At 38.9% G+C, this 19,120-nt stretch overlaps 1 protein-coding gene and 1 pseudogene across 3 annotated transcripts in view; one reads left to right on the top strand and one right to left on the bottom strand.

Annotated features, from left to right (window-relative positions):
- TEX9 (testis expressed 9) overlaps positions 1-19,120 on the top strand; it is a 190,779-nt gene that overhangs the window by 64,248 nt on the left and 107,411 nt on the right. The window lies entirely within an intron of this gene.
- Positions 5,034-5,284, bottom strand: LOC118529244 (small ribosomal subunit protein eS21 pseudogene; annotated as a pseudogene).

Genomic DNA, 19,120 nt, shown 5'->3' with positions numbered 1-19,120 from the left:
TGGCCTGAAATATACCTATCAAGTTCTGCATATTGCATGCCATAGGAATTGAAGGAAATGCAACAATAGGCTAGTGAAGTAAAAACTAGTGTTTTTGAAAATTAGGGCATTCTGGGGTGCTTGGGTTGTGCAGTCAGTTAAGTGTCCAACTCTTGGTTTCAGCTTGGGTTGTGATCTAGGGGTCATGCCTTGGGATTGTGAGATTGAGACCTACATCAGGCTCAGCGCTGAGTGCAGAGTCTGCTTGGGATTCTCTCTCCCTCTCCCTCTGCGCCCCCTTCAAATAAATAAATCTTTAAAAGAAAGAAGGAGGGCACCTGGGTGGCTCAGTCGTTAGGCGGCTGCCTTCGGCTCAGGTCATGATCCCAGTGTCCTGGGATCGAGTCCCGCATTGGGCTCCCTGCTCAGAGGGAAGCCTGCTTCTCCCTCTCCTATTCCCCCTGCTTGTGTTCCTTCTCTCACTGTGTCTCTGTTAAGTAAATAAATAAAATCTTTTAAAAAAATTAAAAAAATGAAAGAAGGAAAGGAAGGAAGGAAGAAAGAAAAAGAAAGAGAGAGAAAATGAGGACATTTCTTCTGCCGTGGTATGTAAGAAATGCATATGAACATGATATTTAAAAACATCATTTGAAACATTTTTTTTTACCATATGCATCGTTTATCTACTACCCAACAGCCACAAACTTGAAAATTGACACCTTGAATTTGAAAATATATAGAATTTGACAGTAATAGCAAATGTTTCTTCTAATGATAAGTACCTAACACTTTACCTAGCTAGCTTAGTTTTCCACAAAATTTCTAAATTGAAAGACAGCTTGCTTTGTTTATCTTCTCCAACTAGACTGTACATGCCTTAAGGCCAATTACTGCGTCATAGTTGTTTATATCCATCACAGGCTGTAAAGAAAATACTTTATACGAAATAGGTGCATATTTTTTTAATGAAGGCATGAATACAGAGTGTGCAAATATCTCTAGTTAGGTCTGGATGCCCCAAATAACAAGAACATAGCAATCTTATCACTTCAGCCATTTTAATGCCTCATCAAATTACCTCTGCCATGTTGATTGTGTGATCTGCAAGGCACAATTAGAGCTATTGTAATTTATTTCATTTATATTCCATCTTGTTTATAGAAAAGGCACCAAAATTGTTCTGTTCACTGTACCACCCTGGGTTTTTTTTTTTTTTCTTTTTAATCCTAACCATTTTCTTTTCTTTTTTTTTTTTTTAAGATTTTTTTATTTATTCATTTGAGAAAGAGAGAGAGCATGAGCAAGGGGGAGGGTCAGAGGGAGAAGCAGACTCCCCGCTGAGCAGGGACCCAGATCCGAGGCTCGATTCTGGGACCCTGGGATCATGACCTGAGCCAAAGGCAGACAGACGCTGAACTGACTGAGCCACCCAGGCCCCCCTAATCCTAACCATTTTCAATGTGCTGTGCCACGTACATCTAGTTTTTCTTTCATAGTGTCATGTTTTGGTAAAACTTTCTTTGCCTCTGTAAGTGTATTGATCTCGCTTAACTATGTCATACTATCTTTGTTGTAAAAATATGTCACAAGGCATAGCCCTTAATATTTCTAACTATATTTTAGTTTATTTTTTAAAGATTTTATTTATTTGAGAGAGAGCACAAGCAGGGGTAGGGGCAGAGGGAGAGGGAGAAGCAGGCTCCCCACTGAGCAGGGAGCCCGATGCGGGGCTCGATCCCAGGACCCTGAGATCATGACCAAAGGCAAATGCTTAACTGACTGAGCCACCCAGGCATGCCTCTAACTATATTTTAACAAAGGGAATTGGTTTCCTGGCATGTAGCTAACCAGGTCTTTAAAAGATGACTCTATCTTTTTTCCATTTCTTAACAATCATATAGATGACCATTCAGAGAGGCTAAAATTTAGCTATAAAAGCTAACATTCATTCATGCTTACTATCTTCCTGGCACTATGCTTGGCTCTTTAACTGCTTTTGTCTTATTTATTTTTTTATTTAAAAATTTAACTATATGCACATATAATTTTGTATAAATTTGTAGGTGTGCTGATCCCATACATGGTGGGAAGAGTGTGAGGGTAGGGGAGCTTCCCCGTCAGCTGAAGGCAAGAGAGAGGAAGTTAGGAAACCACTTAAAGAGTGTAATATGTGTCTTCCGCAGTTTGGGGGACACAGAAGGCTGGTGTCAGAATTATCCCTGAAAAATCTAAGGGATGAGAGCTTAGAGGAAGTGGTCAGTGGTTGTCGTTTGGGAAGTAGCTGCCCTTTTAGAGTGTGTCACAGTGCCAACAGCTGTGATGTTTCCCAAGGACCAGATCTAGGTGGATAACGTGGGGGGAAAGTCAGCCTGGCGTGGTCTTAGTTCCCGTCGGAGGGGAAGCCTCAGGAGCAGAAGGCCAAAAGTGGATACCTCGGGGTATGGAAGAAATCACAAATGACTAGCTGGACTAGAGTTTGCGATACCCAGCAGCAGTAGTGGTAGTGCTGGTGGCAGGGTTTGCAAAATCACCCCAACACCTTCTAGGAGAGGAAAAACCAGGTTTACACATCTGCCAAGTCTAAAAGGAGCCCGTAGCATCCAGCATCAGTTAAGTGAGAATTTTTCTACCTGCTTTCCTCTCCTTCCTCTCTGCGGTCCAGTTTTGGTGAGCTATAAAACAGTGGGAGGAGCCTCAGAGGGGTAACGGAAGGGAAGAGGAGTGATTCATACTCTCTTCCCTGACTTCTGGCTTCTCTGACTGCAGGCTGCTCTGGGTGCTGCAGATCTGAGCCAGATGTGGGGAGGAGAAGTCTAAAATATAAATGAAGTCCATAATTTAAAAAAAAATATATTTTATTTATTTATTTTGAGAGAGAGAGGGAGCATGGCGGGGAGGGGCACAGGGAGAGGGAGAGAAAGTCTTAAGCAGACTCCCCGCTGAGCACGGATCCCATCCCCAACCTGGGCTGGATCTCTCGACCCTGAGATCACGACCTGAGCTGAAACCAAGAGCTGGTGGCTTAACCAACTGCACCACCCAGGCGCCCCTGAAGTCCATAATTTTGATTATTACATGGGAATGAAATTTTTTTTTTGTTATTTTTTAAATTGAGACATAATTGCCATAACATTGTGCTAGTTTCCGGTTTACAACATAATGATTCAATATATGTATACATTGCAAAATGATCACCACAGTAAGTCTAATTAACATCTATCACCACCATAGTTACAAACTTTTTTTCTTGTGGTGAGATCTACTTCTGTCAACAAAAGTTTATTGCTATCAACAAGAAAAATAATCTCTAAGCAGTACCAAGTGGCTTCCGTCATTTCCCTATTTTTCGTTCAAACTCAACATCTGCCATAAAAGAAAAGTCACTTTTTGTCCTTTCCTTCTTTCCTTAATAGAAATGTACTTTGATAAGTTAGAAATCTAAATTGTATACTAGCTTTTAAATAATTTATTATCCTGTTTCTGTTACATGAAATTAGGCAGAAAATGTAGATTTGTAGTTTATTTTTATTTGAAGATCATAAACCATTTTATTTTTTTGTTGTACTTCTCTGTTCTTCCAAACTATCTACATGGGGCCCATATTAAATCATCAGAAAAATAAGGTACTATAATTTTTTTACCCTGCCTCTTCCTCAAGCTATATCATCTATTCTTTCTTTTGCTGCTAGACTTGGAAAAGGAGCCCACACCCATTACTTTCACTTTTTCACTGCCCACTCACTGTAATCCTTCCAATTCTAGTTCACCTCTCTAATGAAACTGCTCTTCAAAGGCCACTGTTTTCCAGTCTTAAGCCTCAAAGGCTCTTTCTTAGGTTTTATCTTTATGGATCACATTTGTGACAGTGCTTAATACACAGTGCTTAGTAAACAACCAGTTCTGAATGTATTTTAGTTCTATTCCCACAAGGATTTGCTCAATGGTACTGATTAAATTAATAAATACATAGTATTCTTTATCTGCATAAAAGATTGCATCAAATGAAAACTTAAGCAGTCCAGTTGTATCTGGTTTACCTACTGCTAATACAACACAATGAATTACCAGAGTCTTTTTCAGTCATACCCAGGGTAGGGAACCAAATATTTTAGAAATTCAACTCTCCTTTGTTGTTGTTCATTGCCATGCTTAGTAATATAATTATTTATCTAAAATATAAGATAAATAAGTTCTGGGGATGTAATGTACATCTTGGTGACTATTTAACAATATGATATTATACTTTTGAAAATTTCCAAGAGAGCTGATCTTAAAATTTCTCGTCACAAGAAAAAAGGTTGTAACTATGTGAGGTGATAGATGTTAACTAAACTTAACTGTGGTGATCATTTCACAATATATACATATATCAGATCTTTATGTTGTACACCTAAAAGGAATAGTTATATGTCAATTACACCTCAATGAAACCAGAAAAGATATAGTTTCCTGGCAGGAAAATGACTAGATCAGCTTGGGAATAAGCAGTGGGATCCCTGTCCTTGCTCTTTGAGAAATCAAGCTAGCAGCCAAATGAAACTTAGAGTGGGGAATATAAGAAGCTGTTCATTGAATTAAGTTGTCTCCAGATCACAAGCCACTGGTCTCTTGTCTCAGTTTTTATTCTCTATCCTTCCCCCAAGTTTATTGTCTGGAATGGCCTCTGGTGAGAGAATCTGCATCTATTCCCTAATTTTGAATGCCCCATTCTTTACCAGCTCTTGCCCCCAACCCAAGAACCTGGATCGCTGTTTCCAGTTTCCTTCACTGGCAGCCCTTGGGCACTCCTACCTGATGCTGCAAGAGGAAGTAAAAGTTGTTAAACCCTGAGCAGGAAATAGCCTCAGCTCTGTTATCTGAATTTAGGCTTATGGGAATGAAACCAATCAATATTTATTAAATGCCTACTTTGTGCCAGACATTTGAAAAATAACAGCTTTATTGAGATACGTCACATGCCATAAAATTCACACTTTTCATTTCATTTTATTTTATTTATTTGGGTTTTTGCTATTTATTTATGACAAATATTCCACATCCGTGATCCTCTCCAGTCAGAAGTTCTTTGAAATGATGCTATTGGCCTTGGCTAGTAAGAGGATGGAGTTGTCTGATTCACCCATCCTGGTAATGGCCCCACAGATAGCTTAGGTTTTAAACTGGCTGTTGAACCTGTCTGTCACCTTGTCAACCTCGCCACCTTCATCTGAATGGACACGTGGTCCCGGGCGCCAATGTTGCAGTAGCTGGCCGAACATTTCTGCTGCAGGTATAGGTCCACAAACTCGCCAACATTGTTCTGCATGTGGAGAGCGCGCCAGCTGCCACTGCAAATTCACCCTTTTAAAGTGTACAATTTGGTAGGGTTTAGTATATTCCTAGAGTTGTACGATCATCACCATGATCTAATTTTAGCATATTTCATCACCCCAAAAAGAGACCTCATACTCATTAGCATACACTTACCATTCTCCCTTCCCTGGAAACCACTCCTCCATTTTCTGTTTATATGAATTTGCCTATTCTGGACATTTCATGTAAATGGAATAATATATAGCCTTTTGTGTCTGGCTTCTTTAACTTAGCCTGATATTTCTACTGTTCATCTGTGTTATGTGTATCAGTAATTCATTTCTTTTTATAGCATAGTAATATTCCATTGTGTGGATATATCACATTTGTATATGGATTCATTGTACATCCATGTAATGGACAATTGGGTTGTTTCCATTTTTTAGCTATTATGATTACTGCTACTCTGAACATTTGTGGACAGATTTTTCTGTGGACATAAGTTTTCACTTCTCTTCAGTGTATATCTAGGAATGAAAATACTGATTGGTATAGTAACTATATTTAACTTTTGAGGAATTGCCAAACTGTTTTCTAAAGTGGCTACACCATTTTATATTTTACCAGCACGGTATGAGCCTTCCAATTTCCTCATATCCTTGCCAATAGTTGTTATTGTCCATCTTTTTTATTATAGCCTTCCTAGTGAGTGTGAAATGGTATCTTGTGGTTTTGATTTGCCTCTGCTGATGACGAATGATGTTAAACATCAACATGTGCTTGTTGACCATTTGTTTGTCTTTTTCGGAGAAATGTCCATTCAAGGCCTTTGCCCATTCCTCAATTGTGTTATTTGTCTTTTTGTTGTTGAGTTGTAAATGTTCTTTATATATTTTGGATACTAGGCCTTTATCGGATATGTGATTTGTAAATCACATATTTGTAAATACTTTCTCCCATTCTTTAGGTTGTGTTCCCACTTTCTTGATGGTGTTATTTGAAGCACAAAAGTTTTTCATTTTGATGTCTAGTTTATCTATTTGTTCTTTTCTTGCTTGTGCTTTTGGTATCATATCTGAGAAACCATTGCCTAATCCAAGGTCATGAAGATTTACTTCTATGCTTTTTTCCTAATAGTTTTATAGTTTTAGTTCTTATATTTAGGTCTATGATCCATTTTGAATTAATTTTTATATATTTTGTGAGGGAGGGGTCTAACTTTATTCTTGAACATGGATATCCTTTGGTCCCAGCATCATTTCTTAAAATGTTGATCCTTTCCCATTGAATTACATTGGACCCTTGTTGAAAATCAATTGACCATAAATAGAGGTATTTTTTTTTTCTGGACTCTTAATTCTATATATTGATCTGTGTGCCTATCTTTATACCACAAATACACTGTCTTCATTTGTGTAGCTGTGTAATAAGTTCTGAAAATGGAAAGTGTGAATCCTTCAACTTTGTGCTTTTTTTCAAGATTATTTTGGCTACTCGGGATTCCTTGTATTTCCATATGAATTTTAAGATCAGTTTGTCAATTTCTGTAAAAAAAAAACAAAACTAGCTGGGACTTTGATAGTGACTGTGTTGAATCTGTAGATCACTCTGGGGAAGAATATTGCCATCTTGATAATATTAAGTCTTCCAATTCATTAATGTGAGATGTCTCTCCATTTATTTAGATCTTATTTAATTTCTTTCAATAATGCTTTATAATTTCCATTGTACAAGTCTTGCTCTTTTGTTAAATTTATTCCCAAGTATTAAATCTCTTTTAATGCTATTGTAAATGGAATTGTTTTCTTAATTTCCATTTCAGATTGTTCATTGCTAGTATATAGAAATATAATTGATTTTTCTATATTGATCTTGTGGTCTGCAAATTTGCTGAATTCTTTTCTTAGTTCTAATAGCACATTGTGTGAATTCCTTAGCATTTTCTATGTACAAGATTGTGTACAAATATACAAGTTTTATATTTTCCAAATTTCCTTCTGCTATTGATTTCTAATTTTATTCCATTGTTGTTGGAGAACACACTTTGTATGATTCCAGTCCTTTTAAATTTAAGGTTTGTTTTATGGCCTAACATAAAATCTTTCCTTGAGAATGTTTCCTGTGCACTTTAGAAGAATGTGTATTCTCCTTTTTTTCCCTTATAGTTAACATCAGTGTGTGTGTGTGTGTGTGTGTGGTGTGTCTTATAGAAGAAAGATAAGGGCAGATACAAAGCTCTTGGTTCTTAGCAATAAGAATTCAGTTTGCAAGCAACATATCCAAGTATTTAAATAATCACTAGTTTGTGTAAGAACAGAAAACTGCTACAGTCCAGCCAAAGTCAGTAAAAAGAAGAATTCTATACTAACTCATGAAGACAAAGGTTATAGCTGTGAAGGAGGAGCAGTGGTTTTATCTGGATCTGGGTGTTGTATGGCCTGGCACATACCAAAAATTGCTTTTCTGGAGTGAAATACATGAGATTTATTTCTAGAGTGAAATATACTGGATTTTGAACCTCCAGAAACATCGTCTAAGATGATATTAGAGGTATGAGTAAAGGGGTTAATATTCTTCAGATCCATCACAACTGTCAGAATGAAAACAACTTGCATATGATTAAATAATAATGCTTACAAGTGGCCATTGCTTGGCTAAGATTGAGGATGATATGAAAGCCTCATAATTTTGTCTGATTGGGGAACTCATTTTCTTTTTATTTTTCTTTTTTTAAGATTTTATTTATTTATTTGGGAGAGAGAGAGTGAGAGAGCGTGAGAGGGGGGAGGGTCAGAGGGAGAGCAGACTCCCCACTGAGCAAGGAGCCCGATGCGGGACTCGATCCTGGGACTCCAGGATCATGACCTGAGCTGAAGGCAGTCGCCTAACTGACTGAGCCACCCAGGTTCCCCGGGGGACCCATTTTCAATTCTGACTGTAACCAGGAAGTGATACTTTTGACCCAGGGGAATGTTGTCTATAACATGTTGTGTATAACTAGGGTAGGGTTGCCTGATATAATACTATAACCCTCCAACCTCACATGCCCCTCTTCCTGCCACATACCATGTTCTGGTACTCTCAGTAGGTGATGTGACCCACTTCTGAATACCAGAACCTTCTCATGTTTCAGAAAGCAGGCCAGAAGGACAGGAATTCTGCAAGAAGAACTTCTGTGCCAAGGAGAGGGGAGAGGGCAAGAAAGCCAGGACTCCTGCCACTGAGAAATGGAAATTGGCTTAGTTTTTCATTTGTTTCTGCGTGGGGGGAAAGATGATATAGAAGAGCCAACTAAGACAAGCCTTGTAAGTATAAAAAGAGAGAATTCATGCTGCATGTGTGTGTGTGTGTGTGTGTGTGTGTGACCTTACTGCATCATATCATCATATGATGAGCACTATGGCAGGTGGTCCTAAAAGACTCCTAGAATTTGGCCAATCAGTCTTTTCATGGAATAGGGAGACTAGTGAAGCATGGCTTTCCTGAGAGGCCTTCTCCCCAGCTGCTCAATCATGTTTTATCTTTTATATACTTTTTGCCTTAGATATTATCTTGAATGAACATAAAGTGCCTCTCCTCCCCAGGAGTTTGTTGTATAAATTTGGGAATGGTAAACATAGATACCTTCCTAGAAATACAAAGCCATACAATCACACAGCTGGAAGAAACCTCTGATAACTTCTAATGAAAGCCAGTGGTCTCATCAGGTCTAGAGATAAGGAGCCTCAGGCCCAGAGAAGTTACATTATTTCCACAAGGGCATCCAGATACTTAATGGTGGGAACAAGGGTGCAGTTTACTGTAGCAGAAGTAGAGCTGCCTACCATTCAGTATTTTATTACAAGTAAGAACTGTATAAACCAGTCACACCCTAGCTCAGCTGGCTCATAAATACAATACCAAGAAGGAGTAAACTAAACTAAAAGTCAAAAGGAACAAAAGTGTCCTCAAATGGCATTGCAGAACCAGTCTATTTTCATGACATAGCTCTCTCATCTTTATCTGAATTGGTATTTAGCTTGCAAAACTGTCTCTATGTTATCCTAGGAAGTGTGAAATTCCCAAGGGCTTCTGTAATGTGCAACATGCCTAGACAGAAGTAAGCTATGGGTGCCTGGGTGGCTCAGTTGGTTAAGCATCTGACTCTTGATTTCAGCTCAGCTCATTATCTCAGGATTGTGGGGTCAAGCCCCATGTCGAGCTCTACGCTGGGTGTGGAGCCTGCTTGGGATTCTCTCTCCCTCTGCCCTGCCCCCTTAAAAAAAAGAAAAAGAAAAAGAAAGAAAAAAAGAAAAAGAAAGAAAGAAGCTATTTTAAGAGAGGATTTTGTTAACAGTGCTGTTTATCTGTTTCTTTCTTCCAATCTGGATATTGGAATCATTATTGTAAAACCCAGGTCGGGCCACCTAGCCCAGTGAAGGCTAGTTAACTCGGGATTTTATGAAACTAGTGGTAAATGTGTTGAAAATGACTAAATAGTATAACACTGGAATGAGAACCAGCTTCCTTTTAATATATTTTAAAATACATACCAGAACTGAAAACACCATAAAGCAATGGTTAACTTTTTGGAACTTTTTGAGAAGCTGATGAAAATTATTGGCAGGTCTTCCAGAAAATGTTATATATACAAGAAATTTTAGTTATAGTTCACAGAAGCAACATAGACCCCAAAGTCTATCAATGAACCCAAGATAAGGACCTTGCCATATAATTACTTCTGATACAATCTTTCAGGGCCTCCTCCAGCCATGTTGGTTAAGGTCCAATCTGCAGAGCTTCTTGCATCTCCTTCCTGCATGACCACATTCTTTTTTTGTGATGTCACTCTCTAGTTCCAGGGGCCTTCATATTTCTCATTACTCTCTATATTTGTAAAAACTCAAACTTCCTCTTAAGAACTACCATTATGGGTATGTTGCTTCTGCTCTGAGAAGTATTACAAAATTCTGCCAATTTTACTTGTCAATACTAAGAGTGATTTTGGTTCTTTCTTTGACCCTGTACCCTTCTCTTTGTCTGTCTAATTTCTAATGGCTCCATATTCCCTCCTGATGGGGAGAAGGGGAGTTATATGTTGTGTATGTAACGCTGTATATAATTAAGGCACTCATGTAATTTATAATCAAAATTGGTATACTTGGAGAGGAAAAAAAGTGCTATCAATAGCCCCCTGGACTCCCAGCACTGTCCTGGCAAACCAGGCCATCTGGTGCCACTAGTCTGAAACTGAAGTGCTGCTTGGTTTTCCACTGCTCTTGCTTGGGCATATATCTCCTTCAAGGCTCTTGTGAGGAATGGCTGGAACTAGAAAGTAAAGACAGCTCCAAGGTGAAATTAGAGCTAGAACCCAGTGTAGTCCTTCTAATACACGCAGGACAAAGATTTGTGACTTTGTGACTCATCAGTGGTTATTGAAGCTACTTTGCCATTAGCCTGCCTGGTATGTGAACCCCTGGTGTTAATGCTACAGGTGCAGCGGGCACAGGAACTAACCTGTGAATTTTTGTTGTTGTTCCTATTTCTTATTTCCTATTCCTGGGAAATTCAGTTCTACTATGTAATTCATGGGCCAGAGATCTCAAGGGATGTGAATGATTAGTGGATATGAAATGGTCAAACAAGAATACACCAGGGCTACAGTAACCAGGCTCTACATTGGACATTAGCACTTAAACCATCCAAAACACACGTAGGGTAAACCAGAGAGCTGGCAGCAGAGCACAGAGCACTCAAGAAGCGGCTACTGCTTGAGCCAGGGAGCATAGACTCAGTGCAGGACTCAGATGGAAAGAGACTGGGAGCAGGGGCGCCTGGGTGGCTCAATTGGTTAAGTGACTGCCTTCGGCTCAGGTCATAATCCTGGGGTCCTGGAATTGAGTCCCGCATCGGGTTCCCCCTGCTCTGCAGGGAGTCTGCTTCTCCCTCTGCTTCTGCTGGCCACTCCCCCTGCTTGTGCTTTCTCTCTCTCTTTCTCTCTCTCTCTCTCTCTCTGTCAAATAAATAAATAAAATCTTTTAAAAAAAGAGAGAGGCAGGGAGCTGAAGAAAATGTTTGTAGACATCATCAGAGAGTCACCTTCAGCAATTCAGTGACAATAATTCTATGCTTAAAAGAAAGTTTGGGCATTTGTAAATTCAAGGAGAAAAATACTGTAACCGGTATTAAGAACATTACATGAAGAAGTAACTGTATGAGGGGCAAGACCAGATATGATGAAGGGAATGGCAGAATCCTGACAAAATAGGAGAGGAGGAATCTGGGCTAAGCCAGACGAGGATGGAAATGATTCTTCTAACCACCCCAGCTAAGGTATTGCCCTGAGAATCTATATCACATTTCCACAAAAACTCGTGTATAATTTATTAAGTATATCCATAGTTAAGTTAACACTCTTTCAGTCATGCTCAACCAATAATTTTGATAGCAAGTATGGATTTGAATAATGCCTGGAGATCATCAGGACTAGCTGGACCTTGAATAATGGTTAAACTCAGAATTCTCAGAGCCTAAAAACTATAGGGATAGAAAACAGCTAAGTGATTGCAGGGGTTGGGGGAGGGTGGGAGAAGAGGTTGACTACTTAGCAGTCATGTATAATTTGGGGAGTGGTAGAACTGCTTTATATCTTGATTGTTGGGGTGGATATGAACTCTAAGCATAGTAGGTGGATATGTAACTCTAGGCATAGCAAAATTCATAGAAGAGTACATCACAAAGAATGAATTATACTGTATGTAGATTTTAAAATATATAAGAGATTTAAAAATAAAGGAATCCAGGACTTTGTAGGTAAAACCAGATAAACAGCCTCCCCTCCAGTACCCTCCTTGCCATTCTAAATTGTTGCTTTAACAAGTTTGTATCTTTCTGATGGATACAAAGATATATTTGTCTTTCCATATGCTGACCTGTTGTAGGCCCAATGACACAGTAGGAACAGAACATGGAATAGTTAGATGGAACATGTAACTTGAAGCATCAAAAATTCCCTTACAGAGCCTCTTAGTACTGATATTTCTTGATGTTTGGACTAATGGCATAAGAGGACAGGTATGGAAGTAGAGGAAGGTGACATATGAACAAAGTCCTGAAAGACGTGTGGAAGTGAACCATGTCAAACTCTAAGGAAGGGTGCTCCAGTCAGAGGGAGCAGCAGGTGCAAAAGCAGTGGGCACATGCTTTAGGTTTGAAAATTGGCAGGAACACCAGTGTGGACAAAGAGGAGTGGGGAGCATCCAGATTGTGTGAGTCTGATAGGCGTTAAAACGAAGTGGTTTTAGTTTAAGTATGGCTAGAAGCCATTGAGACTAAGTAGGGGAATTATCTGGTCTGATGTGTATTTTTAAAAGATGACTGTGGTTGCTATATGGAGAATAGACATTTGGGGTAAGTATGGAAGCAAAAAGCCATTGCAACTGCATAGAAAAAGCTTAGGAATGCTTTAGTATGGAAGGAGTAGATGAGAGGGAAAGCTTTGCCCTTTTGCCTGGCCAGAACCCCATCTCTGGCTCATCATTGCAATGATACACTTGATATTATCTTAGGATTCCTTATTCTCCTGGGCCTTAAATAGACATTGTAGTACATACAGAAATGCTTCTAGACAACTTGAAAGCTAGCTGAAGTTGGACCCTAGGAATTTTTTGTGACTTCAAAGCACACAATTATATGATTTTCTCTAGCATGGTTCAGAAGCTCAGGTGTATGAATGAAGAAGGGAGATGATTTAATTAATCAAGAGCCAAGGTTTTGCCAGATATGTGTAAGACATAAACAAAGGGGCCAAAATAATATTACCATAATTTACACTAAACTATTAATATCTTAGTCCAGTACATAATCCTATTACAAAAGAATACCACATGATAAAGGAGGAGGATGTGAAGAATGATAAGAGGACAGTAATAAGAATGGTAAAGAAAAATGGGATGAGGGATGATAAAGAGAGGATGGAGAGAAGGAGTACATGAAGAATGTCAGAGTACTATCTAACAAAAATAATGAATGGTGCAACTTCAGGTGTTTTAGGAGAGTAGTCCTTCCTAGTAGTCCTCATATTACATTGTTACACATCTATAATTTACCTTAGAATAGTTCATTATGGACAGTATGATTTTTAATTTTAATTTACACCCCAGGCAAGCTAATTAACATTGAGTTGGGTATATGCACATCAATAGTGTACACAAAAAACAAATACCAAACAAACAAAGCAAACTCACATTTCACAGGCGGCATTCCTAATATCTTTAATCAGCGCAGAGGGTTTGTTAGCGTATGCATGTTAGAGATTATTTTTCATTGGTAAAATAAGTAGAATTCAAGACATGTGGATTGGCTAGGAATACTGTACTAGCCCTTCCACAGTTACAGGGACAGGATATAAAAATCTGGTGAACCCATTAGTCTCCACCCTTTGGAATGGTACTCTATGCTTAGAATTCCCATTCGTTCTGTATACAAGCCACTTAAGGATTTTGTGGCTTGGCTTTGACTAGATTAGCTCAGTCATGTTGCATTTGCCTTGAGCAAATCTTTCCTGCAAGTTACTTGCTCGAGTGCTTAAAAGGACAGAAAGCAGGGGCTTTAGAAAGCTTACACTGCAGGTTGTGTGAATATTTTTACTCCTGCTTGCTAATAAAAACGTCTAAGTGTGGCAGAATTTGACCTAGAACTTAATTGCAATATAAAAACCATGATAAATTGTAGAGGAAGAGACTGATAACCCCCACCAACCTCTAACCATCAGAGCCTAAAATCAGGAATAATCATACTGGCTTAAGTCATTTTGGAAATACACCAGGTAAAACAGCTTATTTTATAAGGTCTTTGGTTCTTTGGTAGAAGAGTATGTGATCTCTCCTTCTAACAAAATGCTAATCCTGAAAGGAAACTTAAAATCATGTGGTCTGCTTCTTCATGTTACACATGGAGAAATTAAGACTCAGAAAGATTGTTACATTCTCAAGGTTAATGCTCAAAGCTAGTTAGTGGTGAAGACAGAACTATGTTTTGGGTCTTCTGACCCAGAAGTCTCATTGCCACATTAGTAGAGTCATATATTCCAAACCAAAACACATGAGGTATGTGATCTAGAAGGTTTGATATGACTTATGGGGATGATGGGACAGAAGACTTGGGATTCCAAAGGTTTTAGCGAAACACCCTCATTGCTTTTAGCTATCCTACCTCTCCCTTCTTAAGTATTTTCCCACTTCTATGATTCTGTATTTTCTTTTTTTTTTTTAAGATTTTATTTATTTATTTGACAGAGAGAGAGAGACAGCGAGAGAGGGAACACAAGCAGGGGGAGTGGAGGAGGGAGAAGCAGGCTTCCCGCCGAGCAGGGAGCCTGATGTGGGGCTCGATCCCAGGACCCCGGGATCATGACCTGAGCCAAAGGCAGACGCTTAACAACTGAGCCACCCAGGCACCCCTGATACTGTATTTTCTAATCTCCTTTAACCATACTAGGAAGTTACTCACTAGCAAAATTGGGGGATCCAACAGTATTACACATTGGCTTTCTTCCCATGTCTGCACTCTCTCAAAATATAGGTCACGGAAGAACTGTATTTCCTTTTGTTTTAAGGATGCATAATGTATTTTCCTATTTGACCAAACTGACCACTGTTGATATCTCTGGTTTACATGTAAGATATTTCAAATGTTGGAAAAATATATAAAGCAAGACCATTTCATGGTCTGACTACAGCCAGTGTTAATAATGGCAGCTTTTTTTTTTATTATGTTATGTTAATCACCATACATTACATCATTAGTTTTTGATGTAGTATTCCATGATTCATTGTTTGCGTATAACACCCAGTGCTCCATGCAGTACTTGCCCTCTTTAATACCCATCACCAGGCTAACCCATCCCCCCACCCCCTCCCCTCTAGTTTGTTTCTCAGAGTCCACAGCCTCTCATGGTTCGTCTTCCCTCCGATTTCTGCCCCCTTCATTTTTCCCTTCCTGCTATCTTCTTCTTCTTCTTTTTTTTTTTTTAACATATAATGTATTATTTGTTTCAGAGGTACAGATCTGTGATTCAACAGTCTTACACAATTCACAGCGCTCACCATAGCACATACCCTCCCCAATGAATAATGGCAGTTTTTAAATCAACATTTTTTGGACCCAAATTTAGTGATTTATCTAGAGCCCTAAACTTTCTCCACCTCTGTGTTTTGTGAATGTGCACTGCTCATTGGTACGAGGTGCCGCCATGATCCCTTCACTCATGTCTGAAGGTCTAGGAATGAACATAGAGTCCCAAATAATCCAACACACCAGGTATCATTACTGAGAAACTATAAATGGTTCCCTGATAGCCACATAATTTGATGAATTAGATTTAAAAAATAGAGACTCTCCAAGTTAAAAGGGGTGTTAAAAATCCTTGAAGCCAGGGGCCCCTGGGTGGCTCATCAGTTAAGCGACTGCCTTCAGCTCAGGTCATGGTCCCAGGGTCCTGGGATCGAGTCCCGTATCGGGCTCCCTGCTCAGCGGGAAGCCTGCTTCTCCCTCTGCCTGCCACTTCCCCTGCTTGTGCGCTCTCTCTCTCTGTCAAATAAATAAATATTTAAAAAAAAAAAATCCTTGAAGCCAAATGTCCCTGTCAAGGGGTCATCCAGCCTCTGCTTATACAATGTCACTTGTCACTGATAAAATGCTCTTTTCCCAGAGAACATTTATTCCAATTTGGGGTAACTTTAACTGCTAGAAAGTTCTTTTTGAAAGAAATCCTTCTCCTTGTGACTTCCACCCACTAGCCTCTTTTTCTATGGCTTCTTTGGTGTTGTGATGAATACATGAATTTTTTCTTTTACTTATTAGCCCTTTTGATATTTCAAAGTAGTTTCCATGCTCCCCAATCACAGCATTAAAACAAAAACTTAAAGACAAATATCTTTATTGAAGAACACAGCATGAACTCTTATTTTTTCTTCTGATTATGTTATTAGACATCTGATTTATAAAACATCTGATGTTGGGGCACCTGGGTGGCTCAGTCGGTTAAGCGTCCTATCCTTAAGGTCATGATCTTAGGGTTGTGAGATGGAGCCCCAAGCCCTGGGTTGGCTCCACATTCAGCATGGAGTCTGTTTAGGATTCTCTCCCTATCCCTCCCCGCCCCCAACTCTGCCACTCTCCCCACTTGGTTTCTCTCTCTAAAATAAATAAATACAATATTTAAAAAACAAAACAAAAAAACAAAAAAAACCTGATGTTAAATGTTTTTTAAGCTTTTATTAACTTATTATATAAGTAATCAGTTTTAAATAGAACTATTTGAAAATTACAAATATCGCAGTTTGAGCGTGCCCAGAAACAGAAAAAGATTTGAATGCAAGCAGATTATTTGGGAAATGCAGAATATCTTAGGGTAACGGGGAAGTAATACAAGGAAGAGAATCTGGCCAAGGAAGGGTGTGTTTTAAGCCAGCTATCACAGTAGGAAACTAGAGAGAAATTTCATGGAGAACCCCCAGAAAACGCTGCAAAATAAATGCCTCAAAATTATGCTACCTCAGGGGTGATGTACTACCTCAGCATTTTTTAGCCTGCTTACAACCAAACTGCTTTCTGCAGGTCTGGAATAAAAAGCTTGCAGGCACAGAGGAAGCCATTAGGGATTGGCTGGAGTACTGCATGAGACACTGACAGCATCTGGGATAATAAGCAAAATAATGATAATTATAATTATTAATGATTAACATTTTGATGTACTTCCATTTGGAATTTTTCCTGTATGTATATTTACCTGAATATAAATTATCATAAAAATGTCACTCTGTGATATTAATTTGCAGACTGCTTTGACACTTAGTAATACCATATATCACATCTCTCTATGTCAATAAGTATAAATCTACTCATGTCATCACTAATGATGATATACTATACCATAATTTATTTAATTAATTCCCTGGTTGGACATTAAATAGGTTCCAGGTTTTTGCCACTCTTAAGGGAAATGCTTTATTTCAGTTTCATTGAACAATATATTTATTTTTGGTCCAGTTGCCACTTGACTATATGTTTATTATGATAATGCTTATGAGATATAAACAGTGTGGGAAAGAGTGTTGTGTATTCAAGTGCCAATGATTCATGCTTGCTTTGCAGTTCAGAAATATTACTTAATACAGGTCAGTTTGAATTCAAAATACTGTATGTATCTTATTATACACAAGATATCTGATTACATCACAAGATACATCCACATAGGTTACAGAGATTCAGTTTTATGTATGTCATTTAACACCACTATCACAACTTAGGACCCATTGTTTTATATTTATGAATATTGATTTGGATTTTAGCTGAGTACTTCCAGCCCAGAGCCATCATGGCTTCCCAGATGCAGTTATATAGTTGAAGCACTTTCTTTTTTCCTTAGAGTACTTGTTACTTGTTAGTTTATAGCAGTACCAAATTACGCATCATACCCCCATGATCTCAACTTGTTCAGTGTGTGTGATATTTTCGTAGGTGAAGATTCCTGGGAAACAGACAGAGATAAAGATTTGTATGCAGGAGGTTTAATACGGAGTAGTCTCAGAAACACTCTAAGAAACATAACCTCACCTCATCTGGATTCTGTTTACTCTTTTTTTCCTGGAAAAATTTATAAGAAGGTTAGTGGGAAAAATTCCAAATCGTGACATTACATTTCAACCTGACCTTCATCATCTCGCTCCTCTTGAACACATTCTGTATCCCCTTGACATTCAGCTAGCCCTTCTGTTGGGCATGGTGGCTTGTGTGGTGGGGCTATCCAGACTCCCGTCCTTGAGGGATCTGAGCCTCTGGTTGCCATGTCTGTTTTAGGCTATGGATGTTGCATTTGTCCTTTTGCCATCAAAATTGGTTAGGCAAGTTATCAAGAGGCATTCCAGTGGATCAGCTAAATAGTCTTCCTTTCCTGCATTGTGTAACAGTTAGTTCTACCTCATCCAAGCCAATTACCCAGCTAATATGGGGAGTCTTTTTCTTGTCTGCTAGCCTCTTGGCAAAAGGAATCTGAAATGACCAGGTGGTAGCTTAAAGTTTAATGAAATTCTTATTACTCTGTCCCTTTCTGGAAGCATTTCATTTATGCAGACTGGAAACTCTAGGCCTGCAGAGCATGTAGTTGCAGTGACAGGAAACACTTGGAGTGCTACTGAGAAAAGCTACTCCTACTTCCATAACCTTGGATTCTCCTGTTTGAAAAATATCACCATAAAATGTTCATTGATTTAAGGTGTCAAGCTCATCCTGAAGGATAATCCCCTATCCTCACATGATGCTGTGCTTTCAAAAGTCTGTTCCACCTATCAGGCCTGCAGGGTTTGGGTGGTACAGCATGTGATTAAAAACAACAACAACAACATGGAATCCTATGGTCATGGGTCTGCCACCACATCTCATTTGTAAAATAGCTCACTTGGTCTGAGAAAGTGACCTCTTATATAATGGTAGTGGCCGAGGCACTTTGGGCAGAGAAATTAAACCCATATCTGAGATAGACATCAATATTTAATTTGGATGGAATGTCTCAGCAAGCCCCAGACCACTGGATCCCTAAAAACTTTACTGACATGGATAGGCTTGAATTTTCATAGGATTTGTCTCCTGTAGTCGGATGTGCATGTGTCTTATCAAGGTGTATGTAGTACTTGCCCATTTCTTAGTCATTAAGTCTAGCTAACTTGATATTGCTAATGTCATAGAACAGTATAATCTGTGGGATGTCCAGATAGTCCAGGTATTTTCCACTATGTAATAACAGAGTGTAGGAGAGTTAACTTAGCTCTGGGGCAAAACTATTAATGTATTGTTGTCTTTCCAATGTGAA

The sequence above is a fragment of the Halichoerus grypus genome, chromosome 8 (genome assembly GCF_964656455.1).
Source record: "Halichoerus grypus chromosome 8, mHalGry1.hap1.1, whole genome shotgun sequence".
Classification (NCBI taxonomy): domain Eukaryota; kingdom Metazoa; phylum Chordata; class Mammalia; order Carnivora; family Phocidae; genus Halichoerus; species Halichoerus grypus.
Note: the sequence above shows the minus strand (reverse complement) of the source record. Positions and strands in the feature narration are given on the sequence as shown.